Source organism: Monodon monoceros, unplaced genomic scaffold (genome assembly GCF_005190385.1).
Source record: "Monodon monoceros isolate NGI ecotype Baffin Bay Population unplaced genomic scaffold, NGI_Narwhal_1 Super_Scaffold_10, whole genome shotgun sequence".
NCBI classification, from domain to species: Eukaryota; Metazoa; Chordata; class Mammalia; order Artiodactyla; family Monodontidae; genus Monodon; species Monodon monoceros.
In genome coordinates, this window is record NW_021703766.1 from 32,087,884 (window position 1) to 32,104,917 (window position 17,034).

Below are 17,034 nucleotides of genomic sequence, written 5' to 3' on the forward strand. Positions count from 1 at the left end.
ACGTGCACTGCCCCCCTTAGCTGTAACAGCGTAGCCCCCATCCCTGATGTGCACTGCTCCCCTTAGCTGTAACTGGGCCCCGTCCCCCAGAAGCATGATCACCCAAATCAGCATTCGGTCTATATTCCAATCTTCCTCTGTGAGCAGAAGCCAGAATTACTTGTGACTTGCTGCTTTTCTACAAGACCGTATAAAATTTCACACTTATGATGAATGCCTTTGGACTTGGGTTTCATAAAACCATTTAGTGTATTAGAGTATATTAACCAGCCTGAAATCATGACCCTCGTTTAGCAGTTATAGACTGTGGCAGCATTTAATCCATACTGGTTGATTTGTATAACATTTATGATCTGAACCAGATCCCTTAATGCCTAAACTCATAACTATTGGCTTGAAATATGAGCAGCTGGAAAGCACCACTGGCAGAGCCCTGTGTGATGTTGGTAGGAGACAGTTGTACAGACACATTTCCTAAAGAACAGATCGATTTGAATGCAGAGGTACAGAGAGAATGGGAAGCTCAGACACAACTGTTCTAGAGGAGACTCTTGGTTGCCAACGTTTATTACTCCTTCTTCCTTCCTAATGGAATCCAGATTTTCTTCAGTCTCTACAGACCCCAGGTGACTCAGGAGAAGCTGACTTCGCCAATGATTGGCTCAGGAGCCCAGGCTGAAGCAGTGAGCGCTCGGATTTCTCCCAGTAACTGTTTCGTTCCAGGGACAGGCTCATGACCTATATTGACCCAATCAGGATGAAGGCTAGGGCTAATATTCTATAATTAAGGGAGAGATTTCCTCTCTCTTCTATGGACCTTACACAAGAAAGTCTGCTGCCCCAGCACTAATAGCAGTCATATTATGCCCATTTCAAAATCCACCTGGAAAAAAATGCGGTTACATGTGTATTGTGAAGGGTCTGATATTTTACCACATTTGCAAGCTAAAAAATTAGACTGCCACGGCGTCACGGATACTGGGAGAAAACGCATGTCTCCTGGTTCAGAGACGAAGGGCTTTATGCTCGTGGCACAGCAAATAGCATGAGTACCAGCATATTTAGACCTGGTCCCTGAGCCGGATTCCTTCAGGGTGCTGCAGAAAGGGCCACAGGATACGTGTGCACACCAGGAATTTTGAGCTTAGGGTACTTACGTCTTTTATAATGGACAGTTCACGTGCCTGTCCTCATCTCCAGAGGGAGACACTATTTCTGTCTCCCAAGGCCACTTACTATACAGACATCCTTGTAAACATAGTCCAGAATAGAGACAGTGCCTCTGCTCGCAAGATGTGCAGGAATGCCAAAGACTCTTGCTGAATTAACTCCCGATTAAAAGCTGGCACAGAAAAGGGGGTGCCAAGAAAACAGCTGAACAACAGAGCTGGAACCCTAATTGTGCTCTGATTAGAGCTCACTATACCTCCTGACTTTCTATTAAATGAGATGACAAATTTCCTTTCTGCTAAGGTAGTTTGAGAAAAAGATTTCTTTGACTCACACCTGAAATATAGTAACTGATAAAACACCCAGTAGTCTGAATTCCCTAGGGGTCTCCAGGATTCTTAACTCTTTAAAGAGAACTGATCTCAGCCACTGAAGAGGGTATTTATTAAGTTGTATGTGTCTTTGAGAGGGAAAATTGTCTCTGATCTCTACTTGGATTATTTGATGCCTCAGTCAACAATATTGTGATTAAGTCCAAAGGGTGATTTTATCAGAAGGTGAAAGTTGAGGTCACCACTATGATTTCTCAACTTACAATCCTATGATCAAGTCATATAAGATGTTATCCAAAGGCTAAGGTATCAGAATCCCTCTGAAAATGACTTTCAGCTTTAGACATTGAGTCTTTCCACTGCTCATGGCTATCACACCATCAGAGAGCTTATTAAGCCATTCATATCAGATTGCTCCTTGAGAGAATATTTCTCCCTGTCTAAGCATGAGGTTGTATACTTAAGGATATTAGACCATGAGAGTGTCCCTGAAACAGGATCCATGAAGTTTAGTAGAGCAGGGAGTTCCTCCCGGTACCACTGAAGGATGGCTATCTTGGAACTGGTCTATCACAGTGGGAAAAAGAGACCATTGGGTGGTACGTGACCTCACATTCTAGAAGATTCTCAAATTTATACCTACAGTCACAGAGATAGGCTAACAAGTTGGAAAGAAAAAGCCAGTGAGCTTATGACTGTAAATGTGTGCCCCATTACTGAACCATACTGCCTATAAAGCCTTATAAGTGATTATTTTTATTATTTCTGTATTTATCTTCTCATCAGCACAATCAGAAATGATTACGCTGGTAGTGGTGTGTGTGTGTGTGTGTGTGTGTGTGTGTTAAAGGCCCTAATTTATTAAGGGCAACTAGTAAAGATATGTTATAATTATATGCCTATTTTAGAATTTATACATTTTAAAATACAGTTGGAGCCTCAAAAATCAGAGGGGGACGGCCTGTCTGTTGGAGAGGCCTTGCTTGTAATGACTATGTAAAAGCACTTTGTAAACTGTAAAAACTCCTACACGTGTTCCCTATTATCTAGCTCCTCTGTCATTCAGGCCGCTGGAGGGGCGTAGGGACCAACACTCCCGGGTGGGCCTGCAGGGTCCCTCGAGAGCAAGGTCAGCTCATGGTATGAGAAACGCTCACTTGGGCTCGCCTGTGGCCCTGAACATCAGAAGATATTTCAGGGGTTCCTCTTCTCTCCCACCACCCCCAGGGCACCTGTTTCACTGAAGACTCCAAGTCCAAGCACTTCGCTGGGGAAGGAGGGCGTTGCTCAGAAGTGGGCATTTATTCTTTGCAAAGTGCCAGGGTGAATCGGGCACCTCAGTCTCTTCCCTCCGCTGTTCATGCCATAATATGCTACATTCTTCAAATGGTATTAATAGTGCATAGCAACTGGAGGGGGAGGCACAGGAAGAATGTCTTTCCCCACAGTAAATGAGAAGCGCTGGCAGAAAAGCTCTGTTTAAGGGTATTCTTCCTACACACTGCTCATTGGGTAATTTTTTAAATCAGCTTTTAAGAATCGATGTGGCGAAGTCAGACCACTCTGACTTGATGTATGGTGATATTGTCGCTATTAGAACTGAGATGCCTCTCAAAGAATGTCTCTACTTTTCTCTTCTAACCTAAAACCCCTTTCTCTCTGCCAAGCTTTTCCAGAGAGGACGTTTTACTCTGGCATTATATAAACTTCTAAAAGAGTAGGTGAATGTGAAATGTCGATAGGATCTAACTCAGCAGCAGAGTTGCTTAGTAGAGGTGCCATCACAGTGGTGGAATTACCTCATTTAGAAAAAATGCTTTATTCTGTGAAGCTCCTTTGTCATCTAAGAAAGGAGGAAAAAGGAAGGACGGCCAAGGCTCAGAACAAATTTAAGTAGCAGCCAGGATTTTGCAAGATATTTTCAATTGGATTTGGAAAGAGGAAAAAGTATTTTAAATGATTCTTACGTAGGGCTTCACGTTAATAAGGATTCTAAGCATATGGTCATGGGGAGGGTTTGGTCTGGGAGGAATGTGCTACTGAACTGAAATTAACGCGACAGGCAGTTAGTGTGATTAAGATGTAGAGTGGAAAGAAGAATGCCTTAAGGACCTTATCAAGCCCTAGTTCCTGTCACACTTGGCTATGTGAACTCAGGCCAGACACGTAACCTCTCTGGACCGTCGTTTTCTCATCTAGATCATAATATCCTCTTATAGGATTATTAGAAGAGATTTAAATGAAATAAATGTACATTACCTTACAAAGAGGTATGAGCCACACAAACGTTAGCTCTCATTTGCTCTTTATTTTCAGGGAATTTCTTCTTTCTTTTTTTTTTTTTGCAGTTGCGGGCCTCACACCGCTGTGGCCTCTCCCATTGCAGAGTACAGGCTCCGGACGCACAGGCCCAGCGGCCATGGCTCACGGGCCCAGCCGCTCCGCGGCATGTGGGATCTTCCCGGACCGGGGTACGAACCCGTGTCCCCTGCATCGGCAGGCGGACTCTCAACCACTGCGCCACCCGGGAAGCCCTCATTTTCTCTTTATAATGCATGGGAGAGTCACAAGATGAGTAGGTCTCTCTTCCCATGTAGGCTATCCCATAAGCAGGCGGCCTGCTGAAAGACAGGTCAGCCAGTGCCTGCAAAGAGGCCTCTGAAAATTGTGCTATTAACTGTAGATACCAAAGGGTCACGTTGCTAAACTTCCACCTCCTTCCAGGGAGGGAAAGATGAGAAGTTGGGTGCTTACCCCAGTGAAAACTCCAACTTGTCAATACAAACATGAGCTTGGGGTGAATTGTTGCCTTTAAGACCCCAAGCTTTCTTCTTTTTGATTCCTGCTAACAGATGTCCTTGTATCTCTTTAAAAATAATGGAGTGGCAAGGGGAGGCTTGTGGCTATGGTGAACTGGGAGCCCTAAGCCATGTCCCCAGAGGGGTTTTTTCCCAGTATTGGGAAAGGAACAACCTTGGAGTGGCTGCCCACCACCTCTGTGCTGACCCTGGGTAAGTGAAGAGGTGCCAGTGATTAGAACGTGATTAGAATTCACCTGCCGAGGCTAGCTGTAAGCATAGTGAAGTCAAAACCATTAAGACTGTCACTTCCGCTCTTATTGGGCTCCAGTACTTGAACAAAGTCATATTTTAGGAGATTGACATTTCCATTAAAGTAGGTATGAGGCTGTTATTGGAATCATGGTATATAGGGGATCCAAGACAAAAAATGTAAGAATGTATTATAAGAATAGTAGGACATTTCCATAATATTATTAATAATAAAACATTTGTATGACATTTTACAGGTTATAAAATTCCTTCACATATTATTCCATTTCATTTACAGCATTTCCCTGCAAATTGAGGAACTTTTGTCATTTGAAGGGATATGGGGGCTCAGAGATTATACTGTATGGCCAGATCACACAACAGATGGTGAAGCAGAAATTTACAGACAGGTCTTGAATGCCACATTTAAACCTCTTCTTTTCACCATATCATAAACGAAAATTTCACAGGAGAGCAAGGCCTAGAATATGCATGTGCTTCATAGAAACATTTTCAGGTATTTTAACTTTAGAATCATTTATGTGGTGCCAGGAAGCTTTTTAAAAAAACTTATTAATAAATGCAAAAATTAAAAGAAAGCTTTCTTAGAACCAGTATTACGAGAAAACCTAAACCTGTTAGGTATTAGTTATGATATGGAATGTGGATATTAAAATGCCATAAACCTCATTAAAACTCTAAACACGTAACTAGAATTTTTACTGAGTTCATAAAAATTAATATTGGATACAGCATCTTTTGTAAATCCTTTTGTGGTTCATGTGTCAATTACCTGGTTACTTAGTAACCAAGTAATCCAGTAATCAAGGAGTCAAGCCATAGATTAAATAGTCCCCAGCCAGGCAATAAAAAGGTCCCTGAGTACAGATTTGCAGAATTATGGCTTATTGTGTTAATAATCTCCCCATGTCTGTGGCTAGCCTTCCAAGGATGGTGCTGGCGAGTGTGTGGTATTCTGTAGCCCAGCCATGGCTCTTGCTATTTTGTTATAGTACCTGCTTTTAAAAGAGGAAATTAAACCACAGAGCACACTGTGGCTTAAACTCATGAGAGAGGCTAAACATACACCAAGCTGGGTTTGGGGATTCTGGGGGAAATCCAGACTTGGGGTGTGAATTTGCACAAGTGCTGGTGAATTAGTGTTTCTCTGGTTAGGTTTTAGGAATGGATTCACAGCTGATTCTTGAAGAATCACATAATTTATGTGATGTCATGTGAGGGACGTATGTCATTTATGTCCTTCACACAAATGACAACACTCTGCAATGGTTCAGAGTTTCATTCAACGGATATTTGTTGGGCCCTACTGTGTGCCAGGCACTGTGCTAGGCATGGGCAAAGCAGTGTTAAGCAAGACATACTCAGTCCATGCCCTCAAAGAGCTCACCCTATAGGAAGAAGAGAGCCATTAATCAAATAATCACTTAAGTAAATACATAACAATAAATATATAACTGTGATCACTGCTCTGCAGTAAGAGTAGAGGATGCTGCAAGAGTGGCCAACCCGGAGATTGAATCTAATTGGTGGGGGACAGTTATGGCAAGATTTCCGCCAACAAATGATATGACATGTGAACAGAGTGGGAAATCTGATAGATGAGGAAGAATTGACCAGGGAAATGCAGGTTGGGAAAGGGAACAAGCTAAGAAGAGCATTTCAAGAAGAGAAAGAAGCACAAGCACAGGCAGGGGGGGAAGCGTGGTATTTTCAAGCAATAGAAAGAAAGCTAGCGTGACTGAGTGCCATCAAGTCTGGCAGGAAGGCATAGGAATCACTGTTCTTCAAACCAATGCGTGTGTTTTGCAAGAAACAGAGAGGATTGGGAAAATGGAGTGTGGATTGTGGGAAGGCTGACTTCCCACACAGAAACAAACTCATTCTTTTTTTTTCCATATTCTTTTTTTAAAAATTTTTATTGGAGTGTAGTTGATTTACAATGTTGTGTTAGTTTCAGGTGTGCAGCAAAGTGAATCAGTTATAATACACATATATCCACTCTTTTTTAGATTCTTTTCCCATATAGGCCATTACAGAGTATTGAGTAGAGTTCCCTGTGCTATACAGTAGGTCCTTGTTAGTTATCTGTTTTATATATAGTAGGGTGTATATGTCAATCCCAATCTCCCAATTTATCCCTCCCCCACCCTTCCCCCCGGTAACCATAAGTTTGCTTTCTACATTTGTGACTCTATTTCTGTATTGTAAATAAGGTCATTTGTACCCTTTTTTTAAGATTCTACATATAAGTGATATCACATAATATTTGTCTTTCTCCGAAACTCATTATTTTTTGTTTGATTTTTACTCTCTGAAGCTCACTGATCTTGGTTATAAGATCAGTCTTTATAATTCCATCCTGCCCAGCCTCGGTGTTCCCAGAATCTCTCACTGAATTGAGAGTGAATGGTGTGTGCGTGGAGTGACCGAATTGTCAAAATTTCCATAGAAATAAGCATTAACTAACTCCTAGATATTTTGTTGGCTCTTAAGAGAAGATAGCCTCTAAACAAAAGCAGATTTCCTTTCCTGTCAGGATTTGTACCTACCCTGGATGTCTTTATCTTGGTTCGGAATCTTGGCCTGTTTCATTTAGTTGAATAGTGACTGCAGTACAACCTGCAGTTGGGTTCTGCTGCTTTGAATTGCAGAAGCCTAGTTTTGGCAGCAAGACTGCCACAGACCTCATGGTGGATACAGAAGAAGTGAGGTCATAGTCTTTGTACCGAAAATGCTGACCTAGAAGTCTCAGTGACAGACTGACATCCAAAAATAGTAGATGGAGTGAAGAAGAGGCTGGTCAGATGCTAAGCTCACCCTGAGTAACCAGGGAATTTCAAAGAATTTTTCCCACAATCCATTTTTAAGTTCACATGTTAGGGTTTGCTTATCCTTTTGATAGCTTACTTTTGCAATAGTATAATGCCTGGACTAGTGATTCCAGCGACTAGAATTAAATATCTTCCAAAAAACATCCTTTCGCTTTCCCATAATCTGTCATGAATTGTTTCCAAATCTGCTCGCAAGAGTTGGGAAGATCTAGCCACAGTCTCCTTGGTCAACAGGCAGGCAGCTGCATTACGTTCATAGATGCAGCTTCTTATTATGTACACAGGACTGTGGCCAATCCAGAGGTGAATCACAAGTCCTGATCCTCCAGGTGATCACAGCTGTTAGAGAGATTTGGATATGTAACCCCAATATAAGGCAGACATGTGATAACGGAATTTCAAATCAAGTAGAGGCAGAATCCAAGTGAGGAAATGAGTCATTCCCACTGGATCAACTGAGGACAGCCTTCATGGTGTAGTGCACTTGGGCCAGAGCTTGGAAGAGGTACTAGAAGATGAAAAAGGAAGGCATCCCTCCTGGTGGAGATAGAATGAGCAAATACAGAGATAAAAGCATCGACCATGAACCATCTAGTGAGAAATGGATGTGAGTGAGAAGAGACAGTTGTGTGACAGCTTCCTGCCCCTCCTCCATCACTTGCCATTACTGTTCCTTTTCTGAGAGCAACAGGCAGTAACACACACACACACACACACACACACACACTTTCATTGTGGTTCTGAGCAGACTAGCTGATCACCAAGTAGAATGGTAAAATGTAAGAACCAAGAAACTTGGTTCTAGTTTTACCCCTGCTATGAAGGAGCTGGGTGAACTTTGGAAAGACACCTTCACCTCTGAGCCAGGAAACTGAACATGTGGATAAGATCTCTTCCAGCTCAGAATGTTCTGATTTTTGAGAGATGGAGCCAACAGTAGAACAATGTTTGTTTTCCAATGGAATGAGGATAAGAAAAGGTAAGTCTCTTGGATACTGCCTAGAAAAACATGAAAGAAACAAGTAGAGGAAAAAAATATATACATATATAATTAAGGAGAGATTTGGCTGGAGCCAGATTATATCCTAGGAGAAGGCAGGACAATTTCTTGAGGCACTGCAATATAGTTGAAGAAACTTTTAGACATACTTGTTTCTAGTTCTATCTCTGACATTTAGCAGCTGAATATTTCTTAGGTGATTTAACTTTGCTGAGACACAGTTTCTTCATCCATAAAGTGGGAATGCTTATCATACCCACTCTTTTCAATTAATAAGTATTAAGCATCTATCAAGTAATCAGGGTTGGGCATAGCATAGGCATTGGAGGCAAAGTATTTTTTATAAATAATTATTTAGTAATACAGATATGGTGTCAAATCTCACAGACCCTACAGCCGAATGGCCTTTAAAGACAGGTGGACATGCAAGTGATGTGAGTGTTGGGACAGGGAAGTATTTCAATAGGGAACTCAGGAGCAGTTATGGAAAAATAGGAAGGATCTATCCCAGCCTGAGGTCAAGGAAGGCTTCCTGAGGCGAGTGAGCCCTGAAGAATGGGGCATTGAGGGAAACAGCTGGGATGCAAAAAATGTTCCCAGTAGAGGAAATAGACTTGTTTAAGGAAAAAATATAGATTCTGTGTGTCAAGTGCCTAGCAGAGTGCCAAACAGATAAAAAGACTCAGTAAACAATAGCTACCAAGATGTTGTTACTTTCCTGATTTGGGGGGCAATTCACTTCACCTTAATGGCAGCCTTTTACAGCCAGTTTGTACCAGTGATACATGTCAGCCTGCGTGGATTGCCTATGGTATTAAGTAGAGGAGGAAGGCTTCCTGTATTTGTGCTGGTGGCGTGGAACAAACCAGAAGTTTGCCCGAGTCTGACAGAGATGAATGTGTGAGGCTCTGTCCTCCTGCTCTGCAGAACTGCGGGTGATCTCAGGTCTCCTTCGTTGTCACAGAGCTCACAATGTTAGGAAAATGCTCTCCGTTTAACTGGAATATGTAAAAATTCAAATCTTGGCCTCATAAATATGAGTAAACAGTTTAATGACTTGCTTTAACTAGGAAGTAATCAAATATAAATGCAGGTATGCTACTCATTTGCATCTTTTTCCATGTGGGTGAATAAAAATAAAAATGCCCTAGGCGTGACATTGGCTAGATGAGCTTGTCTTTGGGGTTTTGGTTATAAAATACAAAGCCGTGGGGATTTTCCATGCTCTTCTCATCAGCTCTCATTTCCAACAAGGCAGAGGGAGCCTTTCGTAGATTTTGCTGTCACAGGACCTGCCTTTGACTTTACCACTAACTGGAACCTTGTGGGAGTGATTTAACTTACGTAAGCCTGTTTCCTCATCTGTTAAAAAGGGATACTAATATCTACCTGACAGTTTAAACATAATTATTCAGCTGAACTCTCTAGTATAATCACAAGACTGGTTAGTACAGTGTCTGGTGTACAGTAAAAGCTAAACAAGTGCTAGTTCCTCTTCCCTCACTAGGGGTTACCTTCCTGTTTCCATCTTCTTCTAGAAACGCGAATTGGTTCAGCTAACCTTGATTATGGTCTGAAATGACATACACACATATATTTAAGAATTTGTATGTTAGTACATATACATATTCATCTGAGGATATGTATATCAATATGCATATGAATACATATATTCATCTCAGCATATGCATATCAATATCTGTATGAGTACATATACATATTCTTAGATGCAAAATTGGATTATGTACATAGATCAAGGCTTCCATTTCTCAAACATAAATTGAAAACGATGGCCTGGGTGGTCTGCAAGGCTTCCAATAATTCCAAGATTCGTGGTTCAAATATCAGATGGCCTGAACTAGTTGTGTCATCGATAGTCTCAACAGGGAGAGAACCACCTTTTGCTTAGAAGTCATCTTGGAGGTAAAGGCATTCCAGAAACCACTTTTTTGGACCACATTGAGACCCATTTCTGCAGGATCAAATTTAGAAGTTGACAACATTCAATACTCTGAACTTTGTCTTTCACTTGGGGGTTCTGCACACTGTCAGCTCTCCACCCTCCTGGCAGTTCTAAGATGACATTTCTTATGTGCCACTATCTTCCAAAATCACAGTCTTCATAAAGGTCAGTGTTTATTGTCACTGGATGTCTACCTAATTTTTTCCTTCAGCTAAACTTTTCACCTGGACTATTGCTATATTCTCTTAACTGGCTTTTGGTCTTACCTTTCTCTAATTCATTCTATCATCCACTGCCCATACAGCCTGTATTCTCTATTGCTCAAAATTTGTCCACAGTGGCATACTTAGGAATAAATCTAATGAAAGGTGTCCAAGACCTCTACACTAAAAACTAAAATGCTGCTGAGAGGAAGTAAAGACTTAACTAAATAGAGAAATAGATTATGTTCATAGATAACTTCATAGATTATTATTCATTGAAAATTATTATTATAGAGAGCCTTCATAGGTAGTTCATAGATTTTTACATCTATTACTAAGATGACAAGTCTCTATTGATCTGTAAATTCAACACAACCTCAATCAAAATTCCAGTAGACCTCTTAAAAATAGAAATTGACATGGGATTTCCATGGCGGTCCAGTGTTTATGACTCCATGCTTCCAATGCAGGGGGCCCAGGTTTGATCCCTGGTCAGGGAATTAAGATCCCACATGCCATGGGGAGTGGCCAAAATAAGTAAATAATTTTTTTTAAAAAAAGAAATTGACAGACAAACTGATTCTAAAATTTATATGAAAATGCAAAGAACCTAGAACAACTAAAGACAGTTGGGAGGACTTTGTCTGATTTTAAGAGTTACTCCAAATCTACTGTAATCAAGATAGTTTGATATAGACATAGAGATCAATGAAACAGAAGAGACTTCAGATCTAGAACCACACGTATATGACCAATTGATTTTCATCAAAGTTTCCAAAGCAATTCAATGCAAAAAGGAAAGTCTTTTCAACAAATCATGCTGGAGCCATTGAATATCTCTTTGGGGGAAAAAACTCAACCCTTATTTCACGCCATATGTAAAAATTAACATAAAGCACATCACAGACCTAAATGCAAAATGTAAAACTGTGAAACTTCCAGGAGAAAAATCTTTGAGACCTTGGGGGTAGACATGAGTTTCTTAGAATACAAGAAACACAAACCATAAAAGAAAAAGTTAATAAAATGGACTTCATAACAGTTAAAAACTTTCACTCTTCAACAGATATTAAAAGAATAAAAAGACAAGCCACCAACTAGCAGAAAATATTTGCAACACATATCAAACAATGGACTTGTATCCAGAATATATCAAGAACTCATCCAACTCAATGATAAAAAGACAAACAAGCTATTTTTTAAAAATGGGCAAAAAGTTCAGATACTTCATAAAAGAAAATAGAAGAATGGCCAATGAGCACATGAAAAGATGCTCCGCATCATTGGTTACTAGGGCATTTCCAATTAAAACCACAATAAGAAAGCACTACACACCCATGAAGGTATATGTCTACTCAAAGACTTGCACATGAACGTTCACAGAAATTTATTTGTAATAGAAACTGGAATCAACCCAAATGTCCAGGAACAGAGGTGAATGGATAAACAATAATACCCTGTGATAAACATGAACAAACTATTGATTCATGCAATATGGATGACTCTCAAAAACTCTAGTAGATGCAAACTCACCTATATGACAGAAAGCTGTGCAAAGTGATCGCTGGGAGGCAGGGGTGGAAGGAGAGATGGATTAGGAAGGAGAATGAGGAAAGTTTAGGGATAATGGAAATATTCATTATCTTGATTGTGATGATGATTTCGTGGGTATATTCATATGTAAACAGCAAATTGTACATTTTAAATAGGTCGGTGGGTTGTACATCAATTTTATCTCAATAAAGTTGTAAAAAAAATAACAAACAACTGTCAGTGCACTCTTGTTACCTTTGGATTAAAATCTAGCTTGCAAGCAGGTAATCAAGGCAAGGTTGTCTGTGATTTCTTCCCAATATACCTTTCCAGTCTCAGTTCCCATTTAATGGTTCCACACACTCTATACTCTGGCTAAACTAGACTTCTAGCTTTTGTCTACACACAGCTGCCCTTCTACCACATTTTATTTCTGCCTGAAATACACTTCCTCCTTTGTCTGCTTCGTCCTGCACCTATTTTGCCTTTGTGGCACGTGGCCAGGATTGCTCATTGCCTATCCCATATTCTTTCTCCCTTCTTCCTTGTCAGCGGGACTTCAACTTTGTTCAGTATATCCAGCTAAAAATGCAGAGACAACTGAAACCCTCAGACACTGTGGGTGGAGATTTAAAATGGTCCATCAACTTGCAGTTTTCTCATTTCTTTCCTCTACATCCTTGGGCTTGGCCAAATGACGCAGTTTGGGCCAAAGAAATATGAGTTGGTAAAATGGATGCTTTCGTGGTACAGGTGCTGCCTCTTCTTGTTTCCAGCTTCATCCCTCTCCCTGAATGACATGTGACGGTGATGGTCTAGAGGTGCGGCAGCCGTCCTGCAACCATGAACACAAAAGCTACATGCCAAGGAAAGCAGAGAAGAGAGGTCAGAGAAGCCTGTGTGGCTGGGGTACTTTTTTTTTTTTTTACGGTACGCGGGCCTCTCACTGTTGCGGCCTCTCCCGTTGCGGAGCACAGGCTCCGGACGCGCAGGCTCAGCGGCCATGGCTCACGGGCCCAGCCGCTCCGCGGCACGTGGGATCTTCCCGGACCAGGGCACGAACCCGTGTCCCCTGCATCGGCAGGCAGACTCCCAACCACTGTGCCACCAGGGAAGCCCACTGGGGTACTTCTGAGTTGCAGTAGCACCCCCAGACTCTTGTGCATGAGGCAAACAGCAGGCACTATCAGTTTGATTGCCTATGATTATTATCCAAACACCTTCTTGATACACAGCTCCGTAAATCCATATGTCTCTTTCACCTCCCACAATCTGAACATGTTCTCTTTTGTATCAGCAGCACTTGACCTGCCCCGCCTCATGATCTACCACCCATCCTGTCCTGTGCCTACTTGGGCACATATTTTCCGTTCCGCACTAGGCTGTGGCTTCCTGAGTCCAGCACTCCCTGCTGCTCTTTGTGAGAGCTCTTGGGCCCCACGAAAGCTCCACCCGCTACGGCTACGCTCAGAAGAGTATCAAAGACTGTACCACGTGGTGGTAAGAATGTGGGCTTGCAGTCAGCCTGCCAGCCTCAGCCTCTGACCAGCTTTGTAGCCAGTAGCAGCCACTCAGCTCTGTCCCTCAGTTTCATCATCCTTTATATGGGTGAGATATTAATCCTTACCTCCGAAGGCTGGTGTATGGGAGGAATAATGTATGATGAGGGATGGGCCTCCTCTCCTGTTCATGTTCATGGTGCCCCAGTTGGGGAGGCTAGTTGGAGAGTTCCTTAGCAGACTAGCATTTACATTTCTCAAGTACATATGAATTTCCCAGTCATTTCAGGACCAATGACCCGGCAATAATTTGAAGAACTCATCTTTGTGCATGAGACAGGGGTAATCCTTAAGCATTTTGTGCTCATGGTCTTCCCAGTTATGATTTTTTTTTCCAAATTGTTGTCTCACTTGACAGATTTCAAAAGCTGAAACATAGTACTCTTACCATTTAGCTGCATAATTTTAGAAAATCTATATCTTGTCCTGGTGCCTCAGTTTCTTCATCTGTAAAATGCGAATAAAAATAATTCTACCCACGCTGTCTCTCTGGCTTCAAGTCTCAGAAGTTCACTTTCTTTGACACCCCTCCGCCCCCTTTTGGAGGCAGCATTTCTGTGACATGGTATTTCGTGCTGCTAGGCTGTGAGCTCCATGTCACCTGGGCACTGGGGGGACATGCCTTTCCTGTCCCCCCCAGTGCCCAGAAACTGCCTGGTCCCTAGGGGATGCTTGGTAAATATTTATTGTATCACTAAATGAACCTTGTTGAATAATCTGATTTGAAAGGAGAGAGAAAATCTAGAATGAAATACACCTGGTTCAGTTACCACTCAATTATTTATTCATTTGATCGATATTTATTGAGCAACTACTGTATTCCAGACACTGCTTAACCACTTGGTTTGTATTAGAAAATATGATTTCTGATCCACTCCGGCCTTAACCCTGCATATACCTTAAGGAAGTAAATCTGCGATTTTTCTAGAGCTGGGCAGGTAAAAGCAATGATTCAGTTTTATAGCATCATGAAGAAGCCTTTTCAACCAGGTTCGGCCCAAATTTGCTTACACATGTTCCCCACTCAACCAAACGTGTAAAGCATGTTCTCTGAGCTTTTCTATGTGATCCAACCCTATATATTATATTACACTTATAAAATACCACGAAGCCCTTATGAATTAAAAGATAATTAGTGGTTCAACAGGCACAAGACATTAGGCTGAAAGTGTCAAAAATGTCATGAAAGACCATAAATCATGGTCTGCTTGCATTGATCCCTCATAGAGTTAGTTTTTAAATCATCTCTTTAACACCTTGTAAATGTACAAACAACTATAGACCCAAGGGAAACTTTAATATGTTTTTCGTACATATTTTAATTTCATCTCAAAGTGCTGGCTGCATAAAAATTAAGTCAGACTCACAAAAACTCATTGATTTCCTCGGGATAAAACCCATCTGTCCAAACTAATTTAGAGCCTTTTTGAAGCCATAAAGTTAGTCGTGCAACACTGAGGTCATTATGGGCATCCTGGGCTAGAGGAACTCTTGTGTAATTTTAAGAAGGCAATTTTGTTATATTTACTGTATTTAAATACGGTGCTACTTTTCAGGAACAAAAGGCTCACTGTGTCACTGTATTGAAAGTAAACCAGAAGCTGTGAAAAGCGAGATCTGTTCTTTTCCTTGTGATTAATGCACCTTTCTGCCAAAATTGAGACTTCTTAACTGAGCTCATTTAATACAAAGTAAACGAATTCTGCTCTTTGGATTTGATCCTCTGGCTAAACCCTATAGATAAGGCTCTAACAGTGAATAGCTTTTCATTCTAAACAAAGGATGTTTTGATAGAAAGGTCAACGCTAAGGTCCTTTATATTGTGATAACAGGAAAGGGAAATGACATATTAATGGCAACCCATGCCATGGTGGTCTGGGCTGGGGGGACACACAGGAGTAAAGACCATTCGGAAGTCAGAGAGGAGGTGATGGAGACAAACGGGCTCCCAGACTTCTTTTTCAAACATCCTAATTCTTGAGGACGTTTTCTTTTATTACACACCAAGCACGGTGGATTGAAGAGGATCCCAACAGGACTTCTAGGAAACTGGAGCGTTGCGCTTGCCTTGTTCTCCATCCTGCCCTTTGGCACGAAGCCAGGCAGAATGTCACTTCCGAGACCAATGGTGGTAGCGGGTTTTTATGACAATGCACGCTAAGTGTGCGCTAAAGCAGTTGCATGGGATGAATAAACTGAAGTCCCTTCCGCATGGGGATGAGAAGGAGCTCCTTGCAAGCTCGGAGGCCTTCTCTTTGACCTAGCGAAGCCTCTTGGCCAGCTTGGAGGCACTCTGTCCACTGCCCAGCCCTTGCCCAGCAGCCCAGGAGGCCAGCTTAAGGCACCTGTTTATGTTTCGTTTCTTATTACTCGCTACTTTTTTTTTCTCCACTTCACTAGGAAGGTTTCATAATAATCTGACTCGGGAGCCGGAAGCTTCTTGTACCTCATGGGGAAACACTGGCTTTATTTTAGCGAGAACATCTCCATTCCCTTCAAAAGCTCCTGCTGATTAGGGGGAAGAGCAGAGTTGAAAGGGGTGACGTGAGTTCTTGGACAAATTGGATGGTTTACTTAACTCACTTTTTCCATTCATTTCTTCCACAAATATTTATTATGCAGCCATAAGTTCTAAGTGCTAAGCTAGGTGTGAGAGATCCAGATATGAAAAAGTCAGTCAGTCCCTGCTCACGGTGCCAGAGAGAGAGATAGTCATGTAAACAGAGAAATCAGGTTGCATTTGGGCTGAGGGCAAAGCTTTCAGCATCCCTGCCTGGGTTGGTGGCTTCAAGCCACGGCATTTCCCCTTCAGGACACTGGCCCACTGACCCACACGGACAAGGGAGGAGTCGTTTTGCATTTTTCATCCCAAGATTTGTGCAGAATGCTTTCTCTGTCTTATAGAAGGGAAAGGAGAAACTAGAGTAGGTTAAATATTTCCAACAATTGGCTTAAAAAAAAATCAAAATTCAGTGTTTCCTGGAGGGACTGGCTGGTTCCACAGCACCCCCTTCTGGCGGGTTGCCCTGGAGCAACAACCAATAAAACAGAAGGCAGGCGCTACTCTTTACTGGGTGTACATTATATGCATCGTTGAATCCTCTCTTCTGCTTCCTCTTCCTCTTTGGGGAAGCTTTGGTATCATCCCTGTTTTACAGATGAGGTTCAGTGACTTAAACAAGGTCATGCATCCCATATACACCAGGAGTCAGGAAACAGACCCAGGCCATCTGCTTCTCGGGTATGCTTAGCTACTCTGTTTTTCTCCTTTTACAGTTTATTAGTCAGTCAGTTAACATGTGTGTGCTCCCTGTCATCACCATGTAGACAGTGGGGATTAAGTCTTCCCTTTCTGCAGCATCTTGAGTGTTT